Source organism: Nymphaea colorata, chromosome 13 (genome assembly GCF_008831285.2).
Source record: "Nymphaea colorata isolate Beijing-Zhang1983 chromosome 13, ASM883128v2, whole genome shotgun sequence".
Lineage (NCBI taxonomy): Eukaryota > Viridiplantae > Streptophyta > Magnoliopsida > Nymphaeales > Nymphaeaceae > Nymphaea > Nymphaea colorata.
Genome location: NC_045150.1, coordinates 12,671,463 through 12,683,657, shown reverse-complemented (window position 1 = coordinate 12,683,657; position 12,195 = coordinate 12,671,463). Strand labels below are relative to the sequence as shown.

Here is a 12,195-nt window from a genome sequence, read left to right as displayed (position 1 = left end):
GCTTACTAATTCTGCAGCTAATGGGGTTGTTTCTTTAGAGACTGTTAAGTCAAGTATTCTCAATGAGGAGATGAGAAGAAAATCTCAGGCTTGCTCTTCTCAAACAGATGTTCTTTTCGCAGAGAACAGGGGGAAGAGTACTTGTTGGCTTGTTGATAGTGGTTTAGCTCTTCATGTTACTCCCCATAAGGATTTTTTATCTTCATATATTTCTGGTGATTTTGGTACTTTGAGAATGGGTAATGGTTCTTTGTCTCATGTTGTAGGCAGAGGCGACGTCATTCTAAAGAATGCGAATGGAGCTCTATTGAAGCTGACAGACATGAGGCATGCACCTGACATGCATCTGAACCTTATCTCTACAGGAAGGCTCAATGAAAAAGGGTATCACAACACTTTTGGTGATGGCCAGTAGAAGCTTACCAGAGGTTCCTTGATTATTGCTCGAGGCAAAAGATGCAGCAATAATCTTTATACTATGCAAGCATCGATTTCCAGGGACATGATACATGTGACACATGATGAGAAATCTATTGAGTTGTGGCACAGAAAGCTGGGACATATGAGTGACAAGGGACTGCAATTCTTGATCAAGAAGAATCTTCTGCCATATGTAAAGAAGGATAAACTTGACAAATGCAGTCATTGTTTTGCAGGGAAGCAGACGCGGGTCTCTTTCAAGAGTCATCCACCTTCCAGAAAGTCAGAGCACTTGAGTTGGTTCATACAGATGTACGCGGTCCAATGAAAGTAAGTTCACATGGTGGTGCACTTTATTTTGTTACGTTTATTGATGATTTTTTCAGGAAAGTTTGGGACTTTGGGTCTATTCTTTAAAGAGGAAAGACCAAATCCTTGGTGTTTTTAAGGATTTTCATGCACTGGTTGAAAGACAGTCAGGAAAGAAGCTGAAGTGTGTTCGCAGCAATAATGGGGGGAGAGTATATTGGTCCATTTGATGAGTATTGCAGATCTCATGGCATCAGGCACCAGAAGACTCCACCTAAGACTCCTCGGTTGAATGGCGTGGCAGAAAGAATGAACAGGACTCTCATGAAGAGAGTTAGATGTCTGAAGAGAGTTAGATGTCTCCTATCTGAAGCTAAGTTATCTGATTTTTTTTTTTTTGTGTGAAGCTTTACATACTGCTGCTTATGTGATTAACTTGTCTCCACATGTTCCTTTGGATGGTGATGTTTCTAACAGAGTTTGGTATGGGAAGGATGTATCTTATGAGCACTTACGTGTATTTGGATGCAGGGCATTTGTGCATATACCAAAGGATGAGAGATCGAAGTTGGAATAAAAAAGCAGGTAGTGCGTGTTTTTGGGTTATGGCCATGATGAATTTGGTTACAGGTTGTATGATCCAGTTGAGAAGAAGCTTGTTAGAAGCAGGGATGTGGTATTTGCTGAAGATCAGAATATTGAGGATATTCAAAAAACAGTAAATGATTCCTCTCATAGCAGCTATCAGCCAATTGATGTGGAGCCTATTTTCTTACAGAAATGCTCCAAAAGTAGTGCCAGATGAGGCTATTGGGCAGATACATGATAGAGAATGACTAGTAGACATGTCATATATTCCTAATTCAGATGACGAAGGTGACAATCATAATTTGGAGGGTTCTTCCTCAGATGTAGATCGACAGCAGAGATCCACGAGGGAGCGGCGTCCCTCAACTAGATATCCCGCACATGACTATATTTTGTTGACTGACAGTGGTGAGCCTGAATGCTATGAAGAAGCTATGCATGATGTGCACAAGGAAAAGTGGATGGAAGCCATGAAAGATGAGATGCAGTCACTTTACGACAACCACACCTTCGAGCTTGTGGAGTTGCCCCAAGGCAAGAGGGCATTGAGAAACAAATGGGTTTTTAGAGTGAAGCATGATGAAAACTCTCTAAACCCAAGATACAAAGCTAGGTTGGTTGTAAAGGGGTTCAATCAGGGGAAATCAATTCATGAAGCCAATAACTACCTTTCACAATGTCACAGTCTTTTTGCATCAAAGCCTCACTTTTTGGATGTTTTTTTTCAGGTTCTCTATAGGTAGGTACCTTATCTTTTCCCTCATATCTACTTATGACATCATGTCTGTCTCTGAACCACGATACACATATACAAATAGCTAAAATTACTACACCAATTGCCAAAAGTATTGCAAAAACCAGCCCAACTGTCCTGCCGGTGGTGAAGAATCTGTTAACACTCAAACTGTGGGATTTTATACTCTGAGATGATCCTTATGAATTGTTCTGGGGAGTAACTGGAATGGCCGGAGACTCAGAGAAGAATGGGGATGGCGGTTCTGTTGGTGATGCCCCAGGAGTTACATTAAATGGATTTCCATCTTTACTGCATGACAAAATTAGTAAATCAGATAAATAATACAGACAATGGTAGTTGGTACAGGACATTCTTTTCACAAAAGTGTCGAAGCAATCAGGGTATAAAGCTATAAACACTTCCAAGATTCTAACATCTTTCAGCAATCTAGACAAAAGCACAAAACCTGAAGTTTGGAATACTGCTGAGCATCTGCAGAGGCACTGGTCCAGAGAATTGATTGTTCTCTATGTTCCTATCTTGAAAAAAAAGGTTCTACTCATGAGCAGTTTCTCAAAATAATGTGAATAAACATAAAATGATTCCTTGGTAGGAGAAACTATGAATCCATAATAGAGAAGGCAGAAGTTAGTCAAATAAGATAGTAAAGAGAGCATACAAATTTTGCAGTTTCAGATCTTCTAAGACATTAAGAGTTCCAGATATCTGGTTATTTTTCAACTTCCTGTGAGATGATATATCATCTAATGAATAAGTTTCTGCAATGTGGGTGTATGAAACATCCAAAAGAAGAAATACTCCTCACAATGTAGCCAAAGATGACAAATTGGCAAAAGTGGCTGGTAGGTGATCACTCAATTGTTTGATGAAAGATCCCTGCATAGAGCATAAACATGTTCTCCTCATAAATATTTATAGGAGGCAGTGGTAGGAAATTAGGAATTATGTTAAACATCATTGGTGTTCTAATATGGCTAAACATCTCCTACGCAGGATTCTCTACACAAAACATTAGAACAGGGTGGGCTTCCCCATGACACTCCCTTTTGTCTCATATTACAGCAACAAAGCAACCAACTAAAATGAGTTGAGGTTAGAAACAGCATGGACCAAAAACTTTCGTAGAACAGCTTGAGGGGCACATGGCACCCAATCAGGCAATTATATTGGGTAGTCTGACATCTCCAAAATGATGCCTGTTGGATGGTGTATAATGTAGGTGCCTGGTGTATTTGAGTGTGTTATGCCAAGCAAAAGAGATTACTCACAAGTTTATAAGACCACCACGGTTTTGGAAAACATCCGGAATTGGCCCTGTTTGGTGATTCATGTTGAGTGACCTTAGTAAACAGGACAAGAAATAGTTTCAAAAAAGAAAATTGGACAATGGAGGTATTAAGTTTAAAGAAAAACCATATGGAAACAGACATGTCTGTCAGAACAGTTAGTTCTCCTAAGGTGGTTGGGATGCTTCCAGTAAATTGATTTGCAGAAAGAAAACTGCATGGCAAAGTGAACCTAAGTAGTCAATTAAGAAAATCCAATTGCAATCAATAACAAAAGTTTCAGCAACTGCCAAGAAAAAAAAAACCGTGCAATTAAAACATACAACCGCTGCAAATTAGGAGGAAGGTTGTCTGGAATGCTCTCTCCAATCTGGTTGTTGCTCAGTTGCCTGGGCAGGAGGTCAGATTCCGACCTGGTCCACTCATAGCAGTTGAGCGGCACATCAAGTAGGTAGGGCAACCCCCAGGTCCAAGTCTGAGAAGAAGAAGCCATGTGTGGCAGCCGGAGGTCGGATTCTGACGATAAGAAGCAATGTCGGTAGGAGGTCTCAGATTCTGACGAGAAGAAGTGATGTGTGAGAGATTCCAGTCGTCATTATTTAATGACGGCCGGATTTGGCGGAAATCAGCGGTGCTAGAGGGCATTCCGCCGCCACAGTGACCGGTTCTTAAATTTTTTCATGGAATTTGGGTTTTTTCAGTGATTTGGTGCATTAATCTTAGTTTACCCTTTCATCTGCATGTTATCTTCACTTGAAGTTGATTTCCCTGTCTAGTGGTAGAAGCAGAGTATAACAGTCGGTACTTTGTATCTTGGCGTTGTTTACTGGAAGGGTCTTAGCAGTCGAGCAAGGAACGACTGGATTGCTATTTGCTAGGGACCAGAGATCATCTGAAAAAAAAATCTAAATTTTTGCAGATTCCATGAAGAATCTGTAATTTTTTTTAAGTGTCCCCTGTTTCTATAAAACAGATAGGGTGTTGCAGCGCCTGATTCCGGCAGTGAAGCCTACCGGCGTTGTTAGTTCCGACGACGGGGCTTTTTGGAATTGTATGCATTCGAGGATTCTTCCAGCAAATTTTCAGAATTTTTGGAGCAGGCCTTGAGGCGCTATGAATTTTTTAATGTTTCACTGTTGCTGCTTATGAACCAGCAGACACGGCGTTTTCAGGAGTCAGGTGTGACTTTCAAGGTGGTGCATTTTTCAATGAGGATGAATTAGAGGTCGAGCAAGGCGGTGTTGGATTCGACCTTGTTTTCTTTCCCATTTCCATTTGAGAGTCGACTGAAATAAGTGTCAATCTGTTGTCTGGCATCCTTTCCTTGGTCTATCATGGCGTTGATCAAAGATTCAACAGGGACGTCATTACAAGGTACTTCTTCACCCTTATTGCATGCACCAGCCACTATACAACAATATGTGTACATCAAGTTGACTGCGGACAACTTTTTATTATGGGAATCGCAATTTCTGTCTCTACTGTATTCATATGATTTACTTGGATTCATTGATGGCTCTAAACCTTGTCCAAATCAATATATCACCAATAGTGATGGAAAATCTCAGTCCATTAATTTTGAATTTGTGACATGGATGAAGCAAGACCAACTTCTCTTAAGTAGTATCACTTCTTCTCTATCTGAAACGGTTCTTGCACAAGTTTTTGGACTTAAAACATCATATGAAGTTTGGAATGCTCTCAAAAGGTCCTATGCTGCCCACTCTCGCTCAAGAATCATGCAACTCAAGGAGCAACTACAAGGACTGAGGAAAGGAAACTTAACTATGGACAATTATTTCTATAAAGCCAAGATGTTGACTCACCAACACGATCTGATATCTCTCAGTGATCAATATGGCCTCCTTCTCACACAAGAGACGCAACTTAAAGAACAAGATCTCGAGCATGAAACGTTTGTTCTTGCTGCGCATTATGCCCAACCATATTCAGCTGGGAGGGAAAATTTTAGACATCCCTCAACACTTCATAGAGGTCATGGTTGAGGCCGAGGCAGGTCTGATTCGGACGTGGCAGATCTGATTACAATGGAAGAAATCGTATTATCTGTCAGTTTTGTGATAAAATGGGTCATAGTGCCAAAAATTGCTTTAAAATAGCAAGAAAAGATCACTCCAAAACACAACTATCAACTCAAATACGTCATCATCCCAAATGCTCAGGTATATCACTCCACTCCTCACATGTTAGATGATGCAAATTGGATCCCTGACACAGGCACAACTCATCACATCACTGATTCTCTTGTATCGATGACAATTCATGAACCTTATAAAGGCAACGACATTGTTAAGGTTGGGGACGGATCAGGGCCAACGTACATGGGTGGTGATCCTACAAGGAAGGAGTAACAATGGCCTCTATCATCTCCAACTCCCACAATCAGAAAGCAACCAACATCAAACTGAAAAGGTGGCACTCTATGGAGAACGGACTACTATTAGTAGATGACATGCTCGATTTGGACACACTGCTTTGAATAATGTTTACTTTATTTTGAGACAATTTAAACTTTTTTTTGAGAGTGATGTCAAAAACAATAACTTTTGTGATGTTTGTCAATCTGGAAAATCACATGCTCTTCCATTTACTCTATATGATCACAAAACTACTAAACCACTTGAAGTGGTTCATTCATATCTATGGGGTCCTGCGTCCATGCTTAGCAAAGACAGATATCGATATTATGTCTTCTTTGTAGATGAATACTTGAAGTATACATGGATTTATTTTTTGGCATATAAGTCTGATGTTGAAAAGGTTTTTAAAGCGTTCAAGGTGAAAGTCGAAAATATCTTTGATTTAAACATTAAATTTTCCCAATCTGACGGTGGTGGTGAGTATGTAGCTCTTAACAAGTTTTTTCAAGATCATGGTATCGAAAGAAAAATTTTCAGCCCTCATACACATGAACAAAATGGCACATCTGAAAGGAAACATTGCACCATTGTTGAAACAGGCATCTCTCTTCTTAAACATGGAGGCGTTCCAGCGAAATTCTGGACATATGTATTCAGCACAACAACATATGTATTGAACCGCGTTCCTACAACAGGTCTCAAAGGCAAGTCCTCGTTCAAAATTTTATTCTAAAAACCTCCAAATTATAAATTCTTGCGAGTGTTTGGTTGTGCCGCATACCCCAACTTACAACCTTATCGTCAGCACAAGCTTCAACCTAAGTCCTCCAGACATGCCTTTCTTGGATACTCAAATGTTCATAAGGGTTATCTTTGTTACAACCTCCAAATTCCAAAATCATCGCCAGCCGAAATGTTGTGTTCAATGACTTAGACTTTCCATTCTATGAACAACCAAAACCACTCCATGATTCCCATACTACCATCATACCACTACCCATTCTTTTACTTATGCTACCTACCACAACCAACTTTCTCAAATCACCCACCACCATTTTCTCTATTCTGCTAGTTGCTAAAACTTTGGCCACTTTCTGGTATTAATCTTGTATTTTTCTAATCCTATCACTGAAATTTGTCCAGCTTTATTTTTCTTGTCATCTTTTAAATTCTAGGCTGCCTTCATGTTTCAACTCACTACATGTGATTATTATTCTTCATTTTTAGGTCTTCTCAATTTTTAGCCTCCACCAAATTACTGTTCTGTTCATCCATAAAGTTGATGGTGAGTTGAATTTTTAACCAAAATTTAGTTGTTTCTTCTTTTCTACAGGGTGCTACAAATGAATTCACCCTGGATCTCATGGAACAATGCTCTTTCGAAAAGCAACGAGTTATGCATCTGGTGATGACTTCATGGTGAGGCCATTACTGCCATGTAAAAGTTTACGTGGAAATAGACATAGCATGAAACTTGGACAAACCTGCAAGTAGACAGGATATAGATGCTCATCCAAGACATGGACAAATAAAACTTTTCCACTTGCTTCTCTTCTTTGTTCACAGTTTCAATATAGTATGTGACCTGCAGTCTAGCAGACTGGCATATACGGAGCTTCTTTATGCTTTGATTGATACTGATGTTTTTGGCACATTCAACAGCCCATCTGCTTTTTTAGCACTTTACCATGGTACATTGAGGGTTGGGGCAATCTTTGGCACTACATGAGTGAAATTTTTTGTCATAACGAGTGGTATAGAGCCAAGGTCGGTCTTGGTGGCCAAGTTGGTTTTGAGTGCCCTAATGGTTTTGGTCCTTGGAAGCCAGGTTTATTTTTTATAATCAAGTTAGAGCAAAGAAAAACCGATTGCAACTCTCAACAAGTGTCTATAGTGTTGATGTCTGTAATTGGTTGCACATTCTGAAGAATGGTATGTAGGAAGGGGAATAAATATCGTGCAAGGACCATAGTGAAGCTGCTCGGCTGAGACAGAAAAAGTATGAGATAGTCATCATGGAAGTTGTTGAAACCCCGCGGCTAGTACCTATTTTGTGAAATTTTGTAGTTGTTTAATGATATTTGGATGCATTGAAAATCTAAGAAACACTGAGTTTCTTGGGCACTTAAGGCCAAACCGTGGACTTACTTCAAAGTTCATATACACCTAATGAGCAAGTTGGCCAGGCTGTGACAGGTGCATCAAGGGATCAAGCACAACTTGAGAATCACAAAGTTGTGCTACAGATCTTGACAAAAAGAGCCAAGGATTTAGGAAATCTTTGAGCAAATGTGGCAAGAAGGAGAACTTAGTGGACCAAGGTCGGCCACAGATGTTTCAAAAGACTGACGAGAAGGACTAGAGACAATGGAGAAAAAGGCAACTAGAAATTTACCTGCACAGAAAGCGATTGATGAAGATGTTGATGATTTAACAGTGTGAGAATGTTGTAAACCAGCTTTATTTTAGCTGACCAGGTGAATGGTATGAGATGCACTTAGACAGATGTTACATTGCTCGGAAAGCATGAGACTATTTCACATGGGTGTAAGTATGAGTGTTGATCATGGTGTAGAGCATTTTCAAAAATCTTTGGTGTAGGGGCATAATCACACAACCACAAACATATCCGTAAATCTAGGCACCCAGAACTAGTCAACAGGCTGCCCAATCTGGTCAAAGCCTTATTTCGATAAAAAAAATAAAACAAAAAAGATACAAAAAGACACAACAAAAGATACACAAAATACAGCAAAAAGGTTTATATACATACACAAGCAAACGCACAAATTTGAACATATGCACTGTATCTATTGATTTTTCTTCTTTTTGAACTTTTCAGTGATGACCAACTAGTTTCACAAGCGATAGAACTCAATGAGCAACTGCAGCAGTTGCTCACTAAACATGATCAACTCCTCTCATTTCCAAATTCATCAAGTACTGCTGTCAGCCATGACAATCAACTCTTCTCAGCTCCAAAATCATCGAGTACTGCTGTCAGCCATGACAATCAACTCTTCTCAGCTCCAAAATCATCGAGTACTGCTGTCAGCCATGACAATCAACTCTTCTCAGCTCCAAAATCATCGAGTACTGCTGTCAGCCATGACAATCAACTCCTCTCAGATCCAAATTCATCAAGTACTGCTGTCAACCATGAAGATCAATTCCCCTCAGCTCCAAATTCATCAAGTGTTGCTGTCAACCATGAAGAAACAGAAGATGAAGAGGAAGCTGATTGTTTGCTTCAAAGGTAAAGCTGATTTGCTGACATATTGCATCAAATGCTTCTGCATTCTATTTTCCTTATGTCATGAAGATCTGTTGCATAGGAGAGAGTCACCAGCTATCCAGTAAGATCGCTAATCATGCTACGTAATATTATCCTATTTAATTACTATTAAGAATCAGCACTGTGCAATTTCCCTAAATAGGCCAGGCCGTGATTGTAATAATATTCATGGTATAAAGCCAGTTCTTCAATGTAATGTGAATGATCCCAGTGATTTAGAAAAAACCTTCCTGCTGGACCACCAATACCATGTCACTTGTAACTATCATCTTTTTCACGTTCCAGCTACCTGTTGGGTAGTGGCCTTGAGCCCGATCCCTTTCCCTCTATAACTGCAAAGGAGATCCTGCAGTTATGAAATTAAAGCAGGAAATAAATCAAATATTAAAGTTTCTGTTTTAATTCTTACCATAAATCTTCATGCCATAACCGTAGCTGGGATTTGGGGAAACCCTGAGAGGCGGTCTATATAGCCCAGCCTCTATTCATCTAAATGTGAAGTTGAGAAATCAACTGTGCGTCTCTCAGAAGCAAACCCCCAAAATCAATTTTACTCTTGCTTCTTCCTTTTTCTCTTCTATTTTGTCGCAGGTGCTGCTGTTGAATCGTGGCTGAAGAATCACCGAAACCTTCCGCTGCTATACTTCTTCTGGGTTTCCATCAGTGGTATCAGAGACAGGTTCTTCCAAGTAAGTACATCGATAGTTATCAAGATAGCATCTTTTGTATATGAAAACATGCTAGAAAAATCGGAATTCATGCTAGAATAAAAGTCTGAAGCATGCGAGTCTATAGCTTGCAGTTTTCGGTAGGATTATGGCATGCGCTTATAGTTCCTGTTAACAGAGGACTAGTACAACAGAGCGAAGCATGGGTGTCCGATCAGGTCAAAGGGAAATAAAAAAAAAAATGGATAATCTTTATCTCTCTGTTTTATTTTATAGTTCTAGCAGAAAAGGCTCTGCTGTTAACGCCTGTGTATCATGCTATGCTTAAAAATAATACATGCTAGGCAATATTGATTTGAAGCATGAATTCAAAGCATGAAGTATGCTAGTCTAAATCAGTTATGAAGCTCTCTGATTTCTGCATCATGTGGTTCAAGAGTTTTTTGCGAGAGACCGAGAGGTTCCTGTAACTTTCTTGTTTCTCTCTATGAGAAACGAGAATAGAACCTGCTCTGTTCACAAAATCCATATTACTAAAGCTACATAAACAGATCTGCACCTTCGGTGACAGTTGCTGAGTCAACAGAGACATATGAAAAAGAAAATTTTTTAACAAACCTTCTATCTGTCGCAACTGAAGAAGAAGTTTGTTTTACAAACCCCTGTTTTCTGTTTCTGAGCTATATCTCCCACTTTGTCGATTAAGTAGCAGACGTCGTTCAGTTTAGAACCTTTTGTGTGATGATAACCAAGTGGGAGTTTGGATAGAAGGGGTTGACTGCTACTGAAACCCCTTAGCATGTGGATCTCAGTTCCCGTTTTTTTGCTGATGACCTTTCTCACAAAGACCCAGACACCCAAATTTGTTGAGGCTTCTGAATTCTCTGCTGCCTGTGAGTGGAGCTCCATCTGTCTGCCTCGCTGTTAGATCCTCCAGCTTCTTGTGGTAATAGCAAGAGCTTGGGGTTATGAGACTCTGCGGCCGAAAGTGCCGGACCATGGTGGACGAAACCCAAAACTCAAAACAGAGAAATAATGGCCTCAGGTTGCTCGCTCCCGCCTTCTGTGCGGTAGAGGAGGAGGAAAAAGAAAAGAGGCATGGTGGCGGTGGAGGAAAACCCGATACTGGTGGCGGTGAAGGAGGGATGAGCTGAGTCCGAGCGAAGAGACGATACCAACGAACCCTAGGAGAGAGGAGCTCTCGAAAGGAGAGAGAGTGTCAAGCGGAAAAATGAGGAAAATGCAGTTCGGAGGGGTATTTATATTGAAAATTACAAAAATAGTCCACCACTTATGCGTTGTTTTTAAAATTGCTGTTACATTCTCAGAAATTGAAGCCGCAGCATTTTTGCTGAAAAGTTTTTCAAAAAGAGGCTTACGAAAATTAATTTCAGCAAAACCAGGATTTTCATAGGAAATTTCGTGGTGGTACCCTCAAAGTTCTTATAAATTTCTGAAAGAGGGTTTTGAAAAATTGTTTTGCAATTTCGATGGAAAATAGAGTTTTTACATACAATTACATATAGGTACCACTCCAGCTTATCAATTGCAAAACAGACATCTTAGAATGTCCTACGGCCTTGACTAGAAAGAATTGATATTGTGGATGTGTTGATATAAAGAAAAATGAACAAAACGAAATGAATTTGATTAGTTATGATGTGGATACTTATAACGGTTTGGTTTTGGATTTGACTATTATCCATTTTATAATTTTTGAACCTCTACATATTGTGGACCCATATCTATTGTATGGTTGAACGTCGTTGAGGTTTAGATCCATGTACGTTGAACATATTCTAATTGGATTTGAATATGGATCATCTTTATTTGTTTAAATACATATTAGTTCGAGTGGTGATATCATTATGTCTGGATCCACATTGGTAAGATCTGAATCTAAATAATTAGTTGGATTCTTGCTTTAGATCTGATTAAGATCCATATTCGTATTCAATTTGAATCATGACATATTGGTTGGATATTGGTTAAAAATATCATATCTTCTTTACATTGATTCAATTATATGTTATTATTTTTTTTTTAGATCCAATAATATTGTGATATCTGTTATTTTTCTATTCAAATCATTTTCAAATGCCACTATTAGGGATTTCCTGACATAATATTGCTTCTTGATTATTGTACTTTGCTTGCCATTATAAATTAATTTAGAAATGACTTCAAAAGTGGGAGCCTCTGAACTAGCTAAGACTGAAAAACTCAGTGGAAATAATTTTCATGCATGGAAACGTAGGATCATGTTGGCCTTAACTCTAGAAAGACTGATTTATGTTATCAACAAGCCCTTTCCTACTTTAGGAGACAAACCTACTGATGAGGAAAAGAAGGAATATGAGGCGTTTGAGAATGATGACTTGATGGCCAAAACCATCATGTTAACATTCATGGAAGATGACCTGGTCAGAGTGTTTGAAGACTGTCCAACAGCAAAAGATATGTTAGATAGTATTTCATCCAAATTCAACAC

The 12,195-nt window shown here is 39.3% G+C and overlaps 2 long non-coding RNA genes across 2 annotated transcripts; both read right to left on the bottom strand.

Annotated features, from left to right (window-relative positions):
* Positions 1–1,683: 1,683 nt before the first annotated feature.
* Positions 1,684–2,775, bottom strand: LOC116267281 (uncharacterized). Its single transcript, XR_004175560.2, has 3 exons — positions 2,733–2,775; positions 2,520–2,588; positions 1,684–2,362 (listed from the first exon to the last, which is right to left on the bottom strand). It is a non-coding gene; the product is annotated as an uncharacterized LOC116267281 (long non-coding RNA).
* A 6,228-nt stretch (positions 2,776–9,003) lies between these two features.
* Positions 9,004–10,932, bottom strand: LOC126410659 (uncharacterized). The gene is made up of 3 exons (XR_007575140.1): positions 10,323–10,932; positions 9,446–9,685; positions 9,004–9,368 (listed from the first exon to the last, which is right to left on the bottom strand). It is a non-coding gene; the product is annotated as an uncharacterized LOC126410659 (long non-coding RNA).
* Between the last annotated feature and the right edge of the window lie 1,263 nt (positions 10,933–12,195).